Raw genomic sequence first — 19,661 nt, forward strand, 5'->3', positions numbered from 1 at the left:
GAGGAGGTTGGCCGGCAATAGCGTGAACACACCGGAGGCTAAACAGTCTAACTGTAAGTCTGGCTTTGTGTTTTATAGATTATCCAACTTTTTGAGAGGATTAGATGCTGTTATCGTACGGCGTCAACAGTACCCATATTTCCTTGGCCATATAGAATGCAACAATAAACGAATGAATGCATTCTGTTTTGCATGGCTGTCTCGTTCACCTACTTGCGGGAGGTGCTTTTTTGGTTAGGGTAAGGGGAGCTTGTGAAAATTTGGATGCCGCTCGAGCGCGGTGACATCAAGCACACTCGTAGGACTGCGAGTGCGCATAAAGAGCACAAGGCTGCCTAGGCGACCACAGCAGATGGGGATATTCAATGCTCCACCTTTGCTTCGCTCCTGTGCTTTCTTTTGTTGTCTCCTGTGTAATCCCGGAGAAGTCACGAGCCCCGCTGTGCAGTGCTCATGGCAGCGTCTGGCTAATCTCCTGCAATCGTAAGCCGTGTGCCGAGTGACAGCTCCACATGGTGGATCACGTGCACATATGGTCTTGATTTTACCGTCACATCCTCCGTCATTGAGTGAAGCGAAAATCCGAGCACCCGTCCGGGCATCAGCCTTGTGTTCGCAGCCGGAGGTAATAGCCTGGCGTTCGCTGCGTCTTGCTTCGGTGACGTAATGTTTTCGTTGTGCACACGCACACAGTGAAACCGTAAAATGTGCAGTTTACAGAATCTAAATCTGGTGTCAGGCAGTCGGGAAATGAGTGCACAAGGCTTTCGAACTCAGCCTACATGTCAATAGGCACGTCCTCGGAGCCAGCTATGTACAGTTAGTTACTGCCGATGACGAACTGCATTTCGGTCCTCGACTGGGTGATGTCGGCTCCATGATTTCCGCATCTCTGTGCAATTGTGGCCTTACTGAGCCCCGCTTAATAATAACAAGTTTGATAAGAAGAGACGAGGCTTGGGCATGTTGGTATGACATACTTAAGGGAAATAAATAGCGCACAAGAGAAGACGGGACAAGCGAGGAGACACAGACAAGCGCTAACTTTCAACAGACGGTTTATTGCAAAATCGGGAGCATATATACACATGTCCAGATAGGCAACAAAGAACAGGATCGAAGATAACATCAACAAGACACACACCCCCTCGACAGCCATCTGCTTATCGTGCCAGATATGCAAGCTCTTTTTTCGACAAATTAACGGAAGGTTCGCTGACACAATCCGGTCCAAAGCGCACGATGTTCGACGCTTCAACAATCTCCCTGGTGAGTTGGTCGCGGTGATGATACAAGTATCATCACCGCTTGTATCATCACCGCGACCAACTCACCAGGGAGATTGTTGAAGCGTCGAACATCGTGCGCTTTGGACCGGATTGTGTCAGCGAACCTTCCGTTAATTTGTCGAAAAAAGAGCTTGCATATCTGGCACGATAAGCAGATGGCTGTCGAGGGGGTGTGTGTCTTGTTGATGTTATCTTCGATCCTGTTCTTTGTTGCCTATCTGGACATGTGTATATATGCTCCCGATTTTGCAATAAACCGTCTGTTGAAAGTTAGCGCTTGTCTGTGTCTCCTCGCTTGTCCCGTCTTCTCTTGTGCGCTATTTATTTCCCTTAAGTTTGATAAAACTGCTGTCTATATAGATTGCTTTGCAGCTGTCATGATCTAGCATGCAGCATTTCAGGCCAGCATTTATTAATGACACAGCATTAAAAGCCTCAACGAAAAAAAAATATTGGGTCGTCGGTCATAAAGTTAGCCCATTGGCAGGAGAGAAGTGACGTCACCAGGGAGGATCATTCCCATTGGCTGGAGGGAAATGACGTCAAGTCCGGTGAAGGCAACACATTTGCAACGCATAAGGTAATTAGGCATGAATGGTAGTTTACAGATATACCTCGAGAGGAAGGTATACGTATAACAGATATATCTTACAGGTACACGCCGGTAAGATATATCCGGGCAGAAACGCGGAGGCTAACGGAGAGGGTTCAGCTTAAGTTAGGACGACGCAGCGAGCTATGGGATGGAAAATGATAGGTGTAACGTTGAGAGACAGGAAGAGGGCAGAGTAGGTCTGGGAAGAAACGCATGTCAATGACATCCTAGTCGAAATCAAGAGGAATAAATGGGCTCAGGCAGGGCATGTTATTGCGAAGGAAAGATAACCGATGCTCGTCAGATGGTGATGATGATAATGATGAATTATTTGTCCAAGTGAATTTTTGCTCTCTTAGCTAACCCCGCATTTTTCGATTTTTTTGTGAAGTGGGAGACATTTGGTGAAATTTATTTTTATCTGCAATTTATAGGCAATTTTAGGGTCAGAATCGCCACGTGCGCTTGAAAGCTGCTTTCTTAACTTTCTTTACAGCGGCGACAAAGACGGTATCGCCACCGAAGCACTCACCCGTTGTCTGATCACACCACGACATTCCTTGGTGCCAACTTTTGGTGCAACATGCAACTTGCAACTTTTGCCACCTGTGTTCGTCGGCTTCTTCGGGTTGTGAGGCGGTTTCCCGCCGCAGTTTTGTAATGTCGCCTTGACTCGAATGCAATAAACCTCGTTTTATTCTGCACGCACTGCGGTAGTTTAATGTGGCCGTGTCTTTAGTAAGCCGTAATAATGTAACACGGCCAAGTAATGTGGCGTGTGTTAGCAGGCAGGGCGCCGCGTTTGATAACGCGCGTATTTGTTTGGCTTAGGTTTACTGAGGTTTAACGCCCCGAAGCGACTCAGGCTGTGAGGGACACCGTAGGGGAGGGCTCCGAAATATTCGACCACCTGGGGTTTTTTAACGTGCACTGACATCGCACAGTACACGGGCCTCAAGAATTTCGCCTCCATCGAAATGCGACCGCCGCGGCCGGGAACGAACCCACTTCTTTTGGGTCAGCAGCCGAGCGCCATAACCAATATGCCATCGCGGCGGCCTAATATTTCTGGCAATGAATTAAACGATTTTAGAAACAGGTGAACAGGTACATAAAAAATGACAGCAACGAAAAAATAAAAACACATTATTGTGCCGTGGAGCTGACAGCGGACAACGAATTCAAAGCTGAGATGTAAAATGGTAGATCACAAACGAGCAAAAATACATTCGGAGAATAAGCTGTGCTACACCTGGGCGAAACTGGCTTTTGATATGCATGCCTGAAGATTATCATATTTTCATGCTACAAGCAGAAAATTACCACCAATTCACAGAGCAAATTTTACTCGTTTGTGCATACAAGATAGACGCAGCTAGATGTGCAAATCTTTAAAGATTGATTTGTAGTAGGGGAATGCTCTAACAGTGAAGTCGGATGTCTGTCTGACTGGTGCAGCGTGATATGCCCGCGTAGATTAGTACCACCTTTCTGCCGTTCACGGCACAGGTACCCGCAGAAATGTCTCCACATCCGACCGAGCCTTTCTGGCTCCGCAGGCTATTCGTAAATGGGGCATTCCGCGCCAGATGACCGAATTTTGTGCTCGACCATCTTCGATTTCTTAAAAAGAAAAGAAACACATGATACTTGGTGTTTCTGTGGTAAATGCTCTCCCAGGTGGGTTCTGGTGGCATTTTTTTTAATGCTGTGGCCGCTACCTCGATTGCCCAAATTATAGCAAAACCTGGTCTACTAAAAAAAAAAAATTATGTTTATCGCATGACTATGATTTTTTTTTTTTTTTGAGATAAAGAAGACATTGTGCTTTTGACTTGAAATGAACTTCTTCCGTTATTCTCCAGGTCTGAAACATTTAAAAAACTCCCAAACTGTGGTACTTGGACTTTTTGTATGTTATCAGTACCCTAGCTGCGAATCAGGGAAACCGAGGTTTTTCACGGTCTTGTCGCTTCCTTGGCTGTGTATGCGCTTTGCCGAAGAACTGTAGATATAGCCATTTTGCTTGAAGGACAGTGAGCTCAGTATCTCTTTTTTCTACACCGGACAACATGTTTTTAACCCTTGCGTAACAAAAAAACGAAAACAAACGAATTCACATACGGCACTGAATGCGAACCGATAGTGAAAAAAAATGAAAAAAATCATAAATCTGCTTATAACCGCTAATAAACATCCTTAGCGCTCTTGCACATGTTCTGTGACGTCTGCGTCCACGTTTCAAACGAAGTCGTCGTATTCTCAGAAAACCTGCCGCATGAGGCCGCTAAAAGCCTGCCTAGAACGCTATTGTCAAGAATAGAGTTACTGAATATGCTACCAAAGGTAGCAGAGTTGCGCGTCTGTTTTCAAAACGCCGCTCGCGACTCCATTGGTAGAGCGCCATCACGTGGTGTCCAAGCAACCGTGTACTGCGGAGAAGACGACGCTCGATGGGCAAAATCGTCCACTTTCGGTTCTGAACCGGTTTCACCGGTGTCGAGGGCTTCCCCGCCGCCTCTGTTCTCCGATTCGAGATGCCCTGCAGCCTTTCTTCTCCCTGTGAGAACCTCCTCGGTACGGTGCATGTTCTGCCCATCGGACCAGAAACACGTGCGCTGATGACGTAGGCCGGCAGCGAACTGGATTGACAACCGGCCAAGTTCAAAGCGGATCCATTATCCAACGGCTGTTTACGTTCGCTCCTGTGGGGTGTCTAGCGTGCGTAGCTCACGCCTTTTTTTGTTTTGCTAAAAGTTGCATTGACGTTTCTTGCATTGAGGCTGGACTTGCGGCTCTGTGCTTTTTCGTGTACACTGTTGAAACGCTAAAATAGAGCTCTGCGTTGCGTATTTATCCCTGTTGGCATAAAACCTGAATGGCAAACAATTTTTAATCGAGGGAAACATGTTTAGGCATCTGATTGCTTACTTCAGATGGTAACGTTCATCCAGTTTCGAGTAAAGTGTATTTTGGATTTTTATACTGTCCTTTTTATAGTTCGGGCTCATAACTTTTTGCAGGGTTTCGTATTTAGTAAAGGAGACTATAAACAGGTTTTTTGACGCAGGTCCGGAGAATAAATATTGCCGCACGCTGCATTTGCACGGCGTATTTAAAATACTGAGTCTGCCCTTAGGTTATCAGGTAAATAGTTCGGGGAAGGTGACTGTGCGAATCGCTTGCTGCCGCAGCTCACGGCGCGCGCTCGAAAGAGCACCGTTTTTTCTTGGCTATATTTTTTGACTGGGTTACGCGGTCGGCTTTTTAGATGCTTTTTGTTTGCGATCAATCGAAAAAGTGGTTTAAGAACCTCGGAAAAGCGCCCACGGTCGATCGGTGATGCGCTAGGCATGTCGCCTGCAGAAAGGGAGTGCGGCTTCGCCGCATAACTTCGGTTGCTTGACAGGCAAGATGGCGGACCTACGCGCAAGTCTGCTACCTTTGCGCATGAAATTAAGTACTTTAACCCTTTCGGCCCTGGTGTCCTATAAAAAGGACACGAAGCAAAACGGCTATAAGTCATGATTAAAATGCCCAATAATCTGAAACAAGAACTTAGCCGACTCCCAAGGCATCCCTATAAGCACAGACATCACTTTCTCCTTCGTCTTCCTCATCGTAGCGCCGAGAGTAAACAAACAAAATGGCGGAAGATGGGAACGGCGGCTGCAATGGTAAGTGCTATTTTGCCATTTTTTTACTCCATACCTAAGAGCGTGTTCGCGATTAGAATTTTCCAGGTTGTTTCAAAGACACTAAAGGCTTTAAAAGTTGCATAACGTTTTCTGTGCGGCTAGTACATTTGTCACAGCACGCCGCAATATGTGTGTCCTATATATAGGACACCAGGCTTCAGTGGTTATAAACCACCGGCGCGTGTTGCATGCAAGTGCGGAACATTTTTTTTGGTAATGCCTAATTTTTGTTTTTGTTTTATTGCAGAGGCAAAAACTGTGACCTTACTCAACGGCAAAGCGGCCTCAATTAAGACATCTGCGTCTCCAGGATCCAGATGTCATGTTTGCTGCACTGAAGGATGGTTACGTGTCGGAGGTTGAAGACGCTTAGGAGGACGTGGATTTGAGCTCTCGGCAGCCTCCAGCGGTGATGAAGTTGACAAAGCAACACAGGAAAACAGGTCGTGGTGCAGGAGAGCTTTCAATGAGCTAGCAGCCACGTATCACCCTCAATAATCTGGTGACGAGAATGAGAATGATCTTGAAGGTCTACCGACCCCGTATGCGTATTTTTCTCGGTACGTGCCGAAGAGTGTTTTTTGCTGTTCCTGCCGAGGAAACAAACATGTATTGTATTTATCAAGAAGGAAAATCCGTTGATATGAGGAAGAAAAAATCAAAGCTGATTTCACAGCATTTAGCGATGGGTGTCTTTCGCTAGCCACGGCTAGAATCTGCTTGCACATTGAAGACGTGAACGGAGACCTGCTGTGAACGCTCTGCCTTCACTACGGCGAACGCTATGCCTTCACTACGGCGAACGCTATGCCTTCACTACGGCGAACGCTATGCCTCACAACGGCGAACGCCAAGCGCATGCTCCTCACGCTTTCCCTCCTACCTTCCTCCCCTTACCCTCGCCCGCTCACGCTATGTGAGCTGGCTGATCGGGATGAATAAACGCTCTTTCTATCCCGAGCGTCCGTTTGTGTTCCAGGGGAGCACTGCACGCGCAATGCGCGTAAAAGCTTTGTAACAAGATCACACCAGCAATGATCCTTTCTGGATTGTCAGGACAGATTTGGACACATTTCGTGAAAGATGCCTAAACCTCTGTTTCGAGGAGCATCTTTGCAGCGATGAGCAAATCATTCCGTTCAAAGGACAGCGAGACATAAAAGAATAAATAAAAGGGAAACCAAATGCGTGGGAATAAGTTTTCATGCTGTGTGGCGCCTTGGGGATTTTCTACGACTTCCTCGTTTATCAAGGTTCATCCACTGAACTCATTCCAGCTGTTTCAAAACTTTTCACACGGATTAATCAACGTCCAGTATTAGCTGCACCTCAAGGCAACCAGCATGTTTGTTCTCAATATTTGAATTTTTGAGAAAGTCTTGAAATAAAGAGTAACGTCAAACTTTGCTTTTTTTTTGTTCTTGCAACCACTAAGCCCTGGTGTCCTATATGAGGGCACGGCACCTGGACAACCGGCAACATGTCTAAGCCACCGATCCTGCTGTTACAGGTCCTGCCGTGGATTGTTGCCGCAAGCATTTCCACCTGTGGAACGGATGAAACACCATTTTTCTACGCGACCCATCACGACAGCGATATCGGCGATAACCTGTTCAAGGGGCGTCTTTCGTCGATGACAGTGACGTCACCAGTGGCTAGCCTACAAAAGGAACTGCGCGACGCCGGAGCATTCAGAGGGCACGGCACCTGGACAACCGGCAACATGTCTAAGCCACCGATCCTGCTGTTACAGGTTCGTTATTTGACTAATATTGGAAGTGTTAGGAGTGAAAACCGCTTTCTGTTAGTTCTGCCGTGCCCTGGAAGATTGCTGACTGCTTTGACTGTTTTGAGTGACACTTGGTCTATGTTATTGTCTTTGTTGGTTTCTGGTGATATTGAGGAAAACCCGGGGCCAAAGACTGCTGAAATGTTGCAGTTAATTCTAGAAAACCAGGCCACGTCGGATGCTAAAATAGATAAACTGAGAACAGAAATGACCGAACTTAATGCAAAATGCGATAGGATGACTGGATTTCTTGATATTATCGAAGAAATGAACAAATGAATGCAAACTTTAGAGACCCTTGTTCGTCAGCAGGCAGATAAGTTGACTGAATACGAGAACAGGAGCAGAAGTAATAATCTTTTGGTTTTTGGTGTCAAAGAAGCAAAAGACGAATCAGATTCCGATCTGAGGGAAGCTGTGGTTCAGAAGATATTTAATGAAAAATTGGGCGTTCAGGCGAAAACTATAGACAGAATTCATCGTATAGGCAAGAAAAAAAAACTGGTAGCCATAGACCTGTCATTATGCACTTTTTCGACTCTAGAGAAAGAGAGTTGATATTTAAGAATTGCGGGAAGTTGAAAGGCGGCCCGATAAGTGTAAGCCCAGACTATGCGAAGGAAACAGTAGCAGTAAGAAAAAAACTGTGGCAAAGTAGTAAAGCCGAAAGAGATAACGGAACAAAGGTCAAACTGATACATGATAAACTTAAGATTAACAACACCATTTACGCATGGGATCATGAACGACAAGAGCGTTGTCTGTACCGAACCCACCAAGATAAGATAGGAGGACCCAAAGTTAACGATGAGTCTGCTGGTCATAGTTCGCTATCCCCGGCCAAATCAACTGCAGATTCTGATGATCATAGCGATTGCTCGCAAATATAGCTCAGAATTATTCTGTTAAACGCCCGCAGTGTAGCAAACAAAACAACTGATTTAGAACATTTGCTAATTTTCGAGAACCCTGACTTATTGTTAATAACCGAGACCTGGTTACATGAGGGAATTAGCAACGATAGCATTTTCCCACCAGGCTACCATGTTTTTAGATGGGATAGAAATTCTAAAGGAGGGGGGGTGGCTATTGTTATGAAAAGCACAGTATCTGCAGTCGCTCTTAACTGCAGCCTTTCTGAAATGGTGTGGTGCAAGGTTTCTTGTGGGAACCTTGTACATTTAGTAGGTGTTGTGTACAGGCCGCCTTCTACATCTCCTGAATTTTTGGATGAATTGCTTTTGTTCCTTAACTCTCATGTAAATAAGAACACCAGACTGATAATGGCTGGCGACTTCAATTTGCCACATATTAATTTTGAAACTTTGTCAACAGGTAATGTAGAAATAAGCAGTGCGAATAAAGTAATGGAAATTATGTTTACTCATAACCTTAAGCAAATAGTAACGGATTTTACAAGGGTTACATCAAGGTCCCAGTCATTGTTGGACTTGGTTTTCTTATCCCGTAAAGTGGCAGACCACACCATATCTGTCAAGCCGGGTTTATCTGACCACAAGATGATCTGTTTGAATGTGCGGTTGAACACACAAGTCCGCAAAAAATCGCATGTTTTAATACGGGTCAAAGACTACAGCCGGGCAGACGATACGTCTATCTTAGACGTCTTAGAAGAAAACTTGAATCAGTTTGCAACATCATCACACCATGAAAGTGTCGAGGAATTGTGGCAACGTTTTAAGGGCACACTAAAATATTGCATTGATAAGTTTGTTCCCACTCGCTCAAAGAAATCGAAGCAGCTCAATCCTTGGATCACTAGAGAGATCATTCAGTTAAAGCGCAAGGTAAAAAGGCTACGAAAGCAAAAAAAATAGAGCGACAGAACTTTCAAACATCAAAAAGAAGCTCAAAACAGTGTTATTGGATTCGAAAAAAACTTTCTTCAATACAACACTGACTAATTTTCTCACAAGCTCACCACAAAAGTTCTGGCGATATTTTTCAGCGAAAAAGAACGCAATCACACAGGTAATGGATGGGAACGATGAGGTGACTGATAAAACCGATATTGCAAACCTGTTTAATGATTTCTTCCAGTCGGTCTTCAGTAGGGATGATAATGACATTGAGAGTGATCATACAACAATTTACACGTTGCCATACTCAATGCACGAGATTCGCATCAATAGGGAGGGCATCTGTCAGCAGCTGCTGTCTCTGGACCCGAAGAAATCGAGCGGTCCCGATGAAATACCGATGGAATTCCTTAAACGGTATGCTGAGTGGTTATCATATTATTTGCAAATTTTATTTGAAAAGTCATTGTGGGATCATTCTTTACCTCGTGACTGGCGCAGCGCAATAGTAGTTCCGGTATTTAAAGGCGGTAATCGACTTGTAAAAAAACTACAGGCCAGTTTCACTCACTTCCGTATGTTGCAAGGTTTTTGAACACATAATAGCTAAACACATCCTTCATTTTTTGGAAATAAATGACCTATTGTGTCCATTTCAGCATGGTTTTCGGACCGGCCTTTCGACAGTGACGCAGTTAATTGAAACAGTGAACGACTTTTGCAAGGCTATAGATGAACGTCAGCAGGTAGATGTGGTCTGTGTAGACTTCTCGAAGGCTTTCGATAAAGTTCCGCATCATAAGCTTCTTTTTAAACTACGCAGATTAGGAATCGCTGAAAATATAGTACTATGGATTCAGGCCTATCTAAGTAACCGCTGTCAAGTCGTCAAAATAGAAAGTGCAGTATCGAATAGGCGTGAAGTTCTGTCGGGGGTGCCACAGGGCTCCGTTTTAGGTCCGCTTTTGTTTTTATTGTATATAAATGATATTTCTGCTATCGTCGAATCGCCTGTCAGAATGAAACTTTTTGCCGATGATTGTTTAATTTACTCTCCTGTGGCTTCCCCGGCAGATCAGGTGAACATAAATGTCTTCAGTCGTTAAACTCGTGGTGCCTGAAATGGGGTATGGAAATAAACTACTAAAAATCTAATTACATGCAAGTAACAAGGAAGCAGAATGTTATGATGTTTCGATACAATATCGGTGAAAATTCCTTAGATCAAGTAAAGTGTCTCAAGTACTTGGGAGTGACATTAACAAATAATCTTGACTGGCGCACCCATATTGAAAATGTCTATTTAAAAGCCTACCAGAAGGTCTGTTTCCTGAGGAGGAAGTTGCCGAATGCGACTAAAGAAATTAAATTGATTGCGTACAAGACGTTCGTGCGGCCAATAATAGAGTACGCAAGTGCAGTGTGGAGTCCTCATCAAAAGGGTTTAAAACGGAAACTGGAAAGATTGCAAAGGATGTCAGCACGTTTTATATGCTCTAAATACCGCCGCACTGATTCAGTCACAGCAATGCTAAAAGAGTGTCAGCTAGAATCACTAGAAGTAAGAAGACTAAAGCAGAAATTGAAACTTTTTTTTCTGATAATGAATGATAAAGTCAAAGTTAATAAACATCACTATGTTGCACCTCCCCTGAAGCGTTGCCCTCGGAAAAATCACAGTAAGGTATTACAACCTATTATTACACGTACTGATGTCTATCGCTACTCCTTTTTTCCCGATGCTGTAGAAATTTGGAATCAACTACCAAGTGACGTTGTGGACCAAACAGATGTAGACAAATTTGTGATAGGTGTGAACGCGTTCCTGGAAGATTGCTGTGCAAATCTGTAATTCTGTGCATTTGAGTGTTTCTTTTTTTAGCGAAGAGAATTGCACTTGTGTCTGTATATGTTTCCCTCCCTGTAATGACCCTCATGCAGAGGGTTAACAGTATGAATAAATAAATAAATAAATAAATAAATAAATAAATAAATAAATAAATAAATATAGGACACGACGCCATCTTTAAAACCAAGGGAGTCCTAGAGAAATTTTTTGCTTTAGTGTGTTCCTTGGGTGGCAGTGAAGCAAAATAACACTTTAGAAAAATTCGCGAACTAGCAAAAAAAATTCAGGGCTGAAAGGGCTAGGAGAGACAAAGCGCATGCACTTGGGGCTTAGTCTAAAACGCTATCGTCAAATCTGAGGGCAAATGTGCACTTGAAATACACGCGATTTGTACCTTGGGGGAGAAAGAGAGAGAGAGACAGCTGTCAGCTCTCGAATCTCGAGCGTGATTCCGATACCCGCCGACCGCTTATGAGTGGCGCCACCACCCAAACGGCAACCTCTTCTACCCTCTCCCTCATGCAGAGAAAAGCAGGAAGAGGGCCGACCCCATTGTCCCCGAACAGAGGGAAGCTCCTTGACCCCGCGCCCCGTCTTCGACACTTTCCAGTCAGCTCGTTTTTCCTGGGCGCCTGGAGAGGTAGGGTTGCACGCCTGCTCGTCCCTTTTTTGGACCTTCGACTTCGACAGCTCGCCGGAGAGTACTTCGCTGTTTGACGCTGTCCGCCCGGCACCGATGTCTTCCAGAGCCCGTCGAATCCTCTGCTGACGCACTGGCTGGTGTTTCCAGGTACGCGATTCATGATTGTTGCTTCAAGACACGGATGGCGGAAGCACGGCTGTGAAAACTCCTCCCGTTCGCCACGTTGCGATGGCAGAAGCACGTGTTACAGAAGCTAGCGCCTAGCGCGAATTCCTCCTTCAGTTACGCACCTAGCGGGCACGGGCGGACTGTTGGCGTATTAATCCCCATGACAACGGACGACTGAAACACGCGGGCGCGGGGGGTGTTCTCATGGGATCTGCATCACACGCAGACTGGTCTAAAATCGGGCCCGCTAGAGGAGGTAGATGGATGTATCGTTGCCCGCCTTCTTCGCGCGCGTTTTGCATGGACCGCTTCTTTGTTGTAGGATGTTAAAATTGGTGGCGCTGCTGCTCGACAATGGTAACCGCAGCGTTGGGCCAATGTAGGGAGAGAGAATACATTTTACATGCGTTTACTAACAAAGCCTTCCCGTTACTCTCAGTCGACAAGAAATGTTATTTCTCAAAAAACACTATATGTCTATGTAACAGCATTCCGTACAATACTCATAATGTGTCGACGCACTAGAGGTGTTAAGTTTATCTCAAACAGCACAGCTGACCTTTTCAGTACAGTATTTCGTGCATAATTCACGCACGACATGTACAGTCATTCCATGCATACTTAGTTGAACCCGTGCACATCGAGTTCATGCATGATGTAACTTGCATTCGCAGATAATTGCAAAAAAATTGCTTAGTATTTACAAACACATTTACAAACAAACCGCTATCGCGCAGTAGCCTTCACTGTCCACGCTAATATATGCGACAGTAATAGAATTCATTTAATGTAGTTGCATAATCGCTTCCACGGTGTACTGTGCGATGTCAGTGCACGTTAAAGAACCCCAGGTGGTCGAAATTCCAGGAGCACTTCACTGCGGCGTCCCTCATAGCCTGTGTCGCTTTGGAACGGTAAACACCCACAAACCAAACCACGATGTGCCGACTCTCCTGTGGACCAAACACGATGGCTTTTGCGATCAAAATGTGTATGCCCTTCATTTTTTACATGATCTGCCAGAAACACATTCCTATGCATGTCGATAAGCACGTTTTCACGTATTCCAACGAAGTTTGCATTACTGGCTGCTTTAGTTTCTAATAAATTTCTCAGTGCCAATCCAGGTAGTCATGCATGCCACGAAACGTTTGTTTTTATTTCTTATCGGATGTGTCACGAAAGGATATCACTCGTTTTTAAAAACAGGGTTTTTGAGTTAAAGAGAAGCTTTTGCGGCATATAGTAATCCCAGTGTTGGCGGGCGTCAAAAAAACAGAAAAAATATGCTAACTTGTAAAGGGATTAACTAAAATTATATGGTTGACTTTTTAACCATTACCGATAAGTATTTGAATGCAGTTAGAGATTTGCAGCTGGCCGTTAGCAATATTCATATCAGTTTTTAGAATTTCGAAGCGCTATTACCCTCTGTACTGTGCCTCGACAAAATTGGGCTATTTCGACTTGTTACGTGCACTGGAGGAGTTGCTTTGTCTGCATGCTTTGCGAAAGGAAATGTATTTTGGCACGATGTAGCCAAATTTTGTCGAGCCACAGCAACGAGGGTAATCGCGGATGCGAAATTTTAAAAACTGATATGATTACTACTAAGGGTCAGATGCAAATCTCTAATTGTTATCAGGTGCCTATCTGTAGTAGTTAAAAAGTTAACCATGAGAATTTAGTTAATCACTTTATTAGTTAACATGACGCCTGCTAACACTGGCAATACTATGCCGCAAAATACTTCTCTTTACCTCATGTAATGCCGCGCTTCATTATGGCCTCATTAGATTTTTTTTTTTTACTGTAACGTGAGGTCACTGCGCGTCTTCGATCGACCCGAAGTTCTGAGTACAGCCTCGAGCTCTCCACCTGCGCAAAGCTTCACAAAAGCCCGGAAGTGGCTGCCCCCTTATTAAGACAGCCGACTCTAGCATTGTTGACGGCGGGCGTCCCTAGGTGCACCAACAAAGCTTGCCAGTGGGTGCGCATACCACTTTTGCAGAAACATGGGAACCTTCTAAGAGTTCCGCGAAGGGTCCATTTGTTTGCTGGCATTCCTGCCAGCACCGAAGCGTCGTGGGGCTCGTTTCCGCCCGCTGCCATTCGACGCTTCCGCGATGAGTCAGCAAATAACTCGTCCTGTCGTTTAGCTAGAACTTCGAGAAGCGACTCGAAAGTGTGGTGGCGAAAGCAGAAGGGGAGAGAACCACGCGGAGAGGGCGATGAGTCCCATGTGGAGAGGGTGTGCTGAATGTTTTCTTCATATGTTTCTTTTTTCGGTTTGCCAAGCCCTGGGTTCAAGGTTGTGCCACGGCCGGTCTCGAAGCGCTCTCTCTTACGGCCTGCTCATGAGGGGCTCGAAGGGAGCCGCTGAAATGTACCCTCGAGGTAGCCTGTTCGGATACTTTGCACGTGTTTCTCAACGGCTGTTCCGAGCACTGAACAAGAACCTGACAACCATACCTTTTGCAGCCACTGCTATCGGCTCGCAAAGCAGGGAACTAGTTGATGGATCTCAGAACATTGAAGTTGGCATGGAGTGATGGCGCATAGTATTAGTGGGTAGGGCTGTATCATTTGCGACTGACAGGAATAAAAGTGAGGCAAGATATTTCAGTGCGAAACCAGGGTTAGGAAAAATTTATGTCCATCTTCACTCTCTGTCGGCACTTGGAAATGTGTGAAGAAAAACAATTGCACTTCACCCTTGAAAACGTTCAAATGTATCTGTGCCATCTCTTCTCACTGCACGAAAAACGCCAGATCAAAAAGATACCTTGCTGTTTGAAACTCCGACATAGTTTCAAATATAGAACAAGAACAGGCAGTGCTTGCATAATGACCTAAACAACACTGTCGTAGTTCCGAATGTTGTCCGTTATAGCCTGAAATATGCTTTCGCGTTGGTTTGTGGAGGAAGCAAGACGGGTAATTTTGGTTTGTCAATCTCTTTGCGTAGTTGACGAGAAGAATTCGGAGAAACTCCTCAGAAATCAGACGTGCTGAGCGTTTGGTGTGACTTTTGTCAACACCTTCCAGGCAGCATAGGAGGGGTGAATCTTCAAGATTTGGTTCAATGGTCAGTTGCAAGGCTTCGAGAATTTTGCGATCGGGGGAGATCCTTGACCACCTTTTCAAAAAACGCCGAAATCGTTTCCAGGAGAGCTAGTAACAAAGACTTTGGATACCAAAGTTCACCATTCTGTTAAGTACGCAGAAGTTTGTACAGAGCACTGCCAGTGTTGTTCGTCGTCACAAGCATGTAAGCAAGGCGCGCGGAGTATGTGGCAAACCTTTAGTTCACGCGTTTAAGCAAAGCGACACAACAGTACACCATAGCCACAGAATGACAAGCGCAGCTTCAGTACACAAGTTTCTGAGACAAACATTCATGAGAATTCCTATGCAGAAAACTTGCTGAGAAACGTGACGTCGTAAGCAAGACGCGCGAAGCATGAGGTACATGGCAGACCTTTCGTTCACGAGCTAAACACAGCGACAAAACCAACACCGTCAGACGCGTGAAAAAATGCGCCCGTGCGTGAAGAATTCTCAAAATCGTCTCCCGCGCTGCCGCAGGAAGGGTTAGGAAGGGTCGGCTCGCAGCGCCCTCCTGCGGAGATCAGCTGTGGGGCAGCGCAGATAAAAATGCTTTGTCCTCTCGGCGCCTGCTTAGAGCGAGAGAGCGCGCGCGTCGAGACCGGCCATGTTTGTGCACAACCTACAGGGCTGTGGCTATTGTATATTAAATTTTAATTGGTTAGCGAAGTCTAGGGCGGGCCTTCAAACATGACCGCCGTAACTCTTTTACCCTCGCACGCAGGCTGCGAGCGCGCTCCTACTCTCGACACCAGTCGCCATCTGTCGGCGCGCGCGGCCCGAGGGACTGCGGGTCGCGCCGGCGCCGCGCGAGGAACGTATGTTTACGTGTTCGCTTCTGCCGTAGTTGTGCTCCATCAGCTAACGTATGAGTGTGTGTGCTGTGCGTCACTACTCACATTGTCTCTCTACCAGACAGTACTGCGGTTATTTTGCGCGCAGTTACTCGTTAACGTGACATCCAAGGGTAGTCGGCCAGGTAGGGTAGAGACTGGAAACCGGTACTTTTTAAGCCGATTTCTGCGCTGGCGTATCGTTTGTTGTCGCCTTTTACGTGCGCTATCATCTATGATTATTGTATGCATCAGAATGTAGGTCTACTGATTTGACTCACTGGAGCAGTAACTGGATATAGGCGCGCTGAAGACTGAAGGTTGTCCCGATAAAGCGCGTTTTCTCGATCACCATTACGTGTTCGGCATCGTTGCGATGAGCGTCCTCTCGTTCCCATTAAACACATTTCATGCACAAGATTGTAAGCACGACCGCTACCAATTTCAGTTGCTCTTTCCGCACGCATGTCAGAGGGTTTCGGGGGGGGGGGGGGGGGGGGGGGGGAGAGGGGGGGGTATAGGGTATACCGTAGTGTCTTTCTGCTGTTCGTATCTACATTAATCATAGGAAAATATGCGCTATTTCGTTACATTTTTTCACACTTAGCCAAACGTCTACGCAACGCTCTCACACGCAGCGAGAGCTCCCGAATAAAATAAATACGACTTCGGACCTCAGAATTCGTGAAAGCTCGTTTAGCTGATTAGCTGCTCATGTCTATTCAAGTTTTGATAAACTAAGCGAAAGTACGTTTTTATGCCCCAAGTTGCAAAAACCATGACAAAATTTGTTTTCTGTTAGCGCTGCGACTCAGTTGAGCTCACAGCGGTAGTTTGTTGATAAACTGGCGCACCACGCAGGCGACAAGGAAGCCCTGTTTGTGGGGGGCGGGGGTGGGGGTGGGGGGGGGTTCTTTATGGCGGGCAGGAAGGATTAAGAGTACATGGGAATTGGAGCTGCATGCTAGCCGCACACCTGATGCTTGATATTGAACAAAAAAGTTTTCTTTGTCATGGAGCACCAAGGCGGTAACGATAATATAAGCACGAGCGCGTTCTAAGCGCCGACACAATTAATGTGAATGTCCAGCTAAACGTCACTACAACTCCTCAATGTTCTCCCTTTGATAACGTAGATACTTCCTGCAACACAGCTAAACCGTGTTTAACCATGCTTAACACAGTTTTCGTTCTGTGTACGCTGGCTCAGCTGAGTTGAGCCACAGCCACTCTTTTCTCTATAGGAAGATTAGTGGGAAATATTAAGATGCTGGCAATATTTCGACATAATTGCATGCTCTAAATTTGCCAATATATTTACGCATGTTCGTAGTAGATGTGCGAGATAATACCCGGTGTTGATTCACATTAGCACACAGCTGTCATCCCGCTGCTCTCCTATTGAAATCAAAGCATTTCTTGAGCCTGGCAGCATGAGGAATGAGCTGTGAACACGCGCTGCGAGTGATCACGTCCCGTGGAAGCCTGAATATGCCACTAAGATTCACTGACTTCTTCCTCCATAGCCTTGGGCCGGGCAGAGTACTGGGAGCACGGCTCACGAAGTATCGTGAAGGTGAAACCGACCACGAACTTTGCTCGCCTTCAACAGAACTTGACGGCGCCTATTAAGAGGCACTGAATGTAATGGCACACTTAAGACCTTGAAAATTCGCACGAATTTGCAGGGACAAGACACTAAACCACCGACTTGATTAGATCAGCGAACCTTTTTCATTTATTTAAGCATTCTCGTCATCCATCATTACATACCCTTTTATGCCCTGTGGCAATAAACATCACTTAAAAAATAAGGAAGCTAAACGCGCTGAACAGGGCCTCGCCAGCTGCCCCGTCTGTTCAACAGAATTCTACACGCTCCTTTTGTGGACCGTTCCTCTTTGCCAGTCAACGCGAAACCCGCTGCCACCTGCTCGGTGCATCTGTCACAGCATAAGCCAGTACTCAGGTGGAACCAATTGCACTATCAAATCTGAATACAGACAAAGAAGAACAATGTGGCGACGGAAACAGCCCAGCTAGCTACGCGTCGCGCCGGTATGGTCGTCGGCGGGAGTAGCGCAACTACTTGTGAAATCAGTCTATCCGGGGTACGTTTAACATGTTTTTTTTTTTTTAACCGAACACACTAACCCCTAGATATAACGTGCTTCCATCGAGAAGACCACCGCGGCGAAGACAGCACGAAAAGATCCCTTTCACGTTTCCGAAGCTGCCCGGGATTTTGTGACAGAATCTGAAGTCACTGCTCGGTGTCATCGGCGGCGAAATTTGTCCTTAATTGGGGTCCAGCACAACTCAGAGCATGACAGAGCATTCGGAGCGATCCTGCAGTCGCTGCTGTATAGTACCTTACAGAGATACCTCGGAATCTGCAAGAGCGCTGATCGGGATGTCGAAGCTTATAGAGAAAGAATTTCCTGCTGGCTTGAGCGCGATTTCGGCCCTTGATTAATGTGGACAGTTTGCACACCGTGTTTCAGGGTTTGCTTGATTCGAGGTGGAAGCGATTATGCTATTAGTTTGAGTGAGAGCTGATTTCGTAATTATAATTTGGTCGGCAACAGGATATACTGAGAAACCAAGTCGAGTAAGTGCTACGACGCATTTGTGTGCTTTGTGAATGTTTATATTGTTGAACTGATCGAGTAAGAGGCGGTACTCAGCTGGCGCGATGTCTTCCCCTCCTGCACTTGAAGTTTCTGAAAGAGAAAAAAAAAGCTGCTGGCTGCGCTGGGTTCATGCTAGCTGGTTGCTCCAGTAACCTACACAGACCGATCACCGCTGCAAAATGTGCCACAGTGGAAACGTAATTTTTATCAATTGCCGGGGGACGTTACAGTGATGACAATTTTTTTCAGCAGATTTATCTGTTATCCACGCGAATTCAAAGCTGCGAACTAATCAAATTTTTTTCTCAATCTATGTGGGCAAACTGACATTTTTATTTTATGATTTTCCGAACTTCTGAGCCTTGCTTTCTGCATGCTGTCATTGAGACTACATCTCTGGGACTGAAGAAAGCACCTTTTCTTACGCAGGCCGAAGAAGGCACAAGAAACAAGGCACAAGACACCCGGACTGCAGCCATGGCGTTTCTGGACTACGTGCTCGGCGAAAGGGCAGACGAGCTGCGCTTCACGCTTCACTACTTCGCGAAAGATTTGGACGTGTCCCTTAGCCGCATGCTGCCCAGCCCCTTCTGGAGAGATTTGTTCATCCTCAACGGCGCCCTGATCGACCTCGTCTTCGAACGCTTCGATTTTCCGTGTTTTGCCCGCCTCTCCTGTTTGTATGGCGCCATTTTGTGTCCTCTCGCCTGCCTGGCAAACGCGGTATACTTTTTCTCCACCATTCCTACGTTCACCTTGGTGACGGGAAAGTTGTGCGCCATGCAACTCCTGCTGCCGCCCGCGGATGCAGTGGACAGTCTGATGGCTGTCCTTGCCTGGACCGTCTTCGCGTTCGTCCGGTACAGCACGTTTTGGGAAGTGAAAGAGGCTGAGGAGGAGGTGGTGGTGGAGGTCGTAGGGGCGGAGCAAGTTGTACTGGCGTGGGAGGCTCTAGCGGAGGGGCAGGAGGAGCTGCTTGGGGAAGCGGAGTTGATCATGGAAATGCAGTTGATCATGGAGCCTCTGTTGGTGTTCCACGAGTGGCCGTTGGAACTGCGGCCACATACCGGCGGTTAAACAGTCTAGATGTAAGTCCGGCTTCGTGCAACTTTTCGAAAACATAATACGATGCCATCGAAGGACAGAAAGAGTGACCTTATTTCCTTGCGCTCTTACAAAGTAACCATAACTGAATGAATGCACATTTCTTTTAATAGGTTGGTTTTTTCGCATAGG

General features: G+C 46.0%; 1 long non-coding RNA gene across 1 annotated transcript; it reads left to right on the forward strand.

Annotated features, from left to right (window-relative positions):
- The first annotated feature begins 7,040 nt into the window (after window positions 1-7,040).
- Window positions 7,041-19,305, forward strand: LOC149342722 (uncharacterized). Its single transcript, XR_016282677.1, has 3 exons — window positions 7,041-7,335; window positions 11,566-11,830; window positions 18,855-19,305. It is a non-coding gene; the product is annotated as an uncharacterized LOC149342722 (long non-coding RNA).
- The last annotated feature ends 356 nt before the right edge of the window (window positions 19,306-19,661 follow it).

This window comes from Amblyomma mixtum, chromosome 5, assembly GCF_055824585.1.
Source record: "Amblyomma mixtum isolate Tamu chromosome 5, ASM5582458v1, whole genome shotgun sequence".
Taxonomy (NCBI): Eukaryota; Metazoa; Arthropoda; class Arachnida; order Ixodida; family Ixodidae; genus Amblyomma; species Amblyomma mixtum.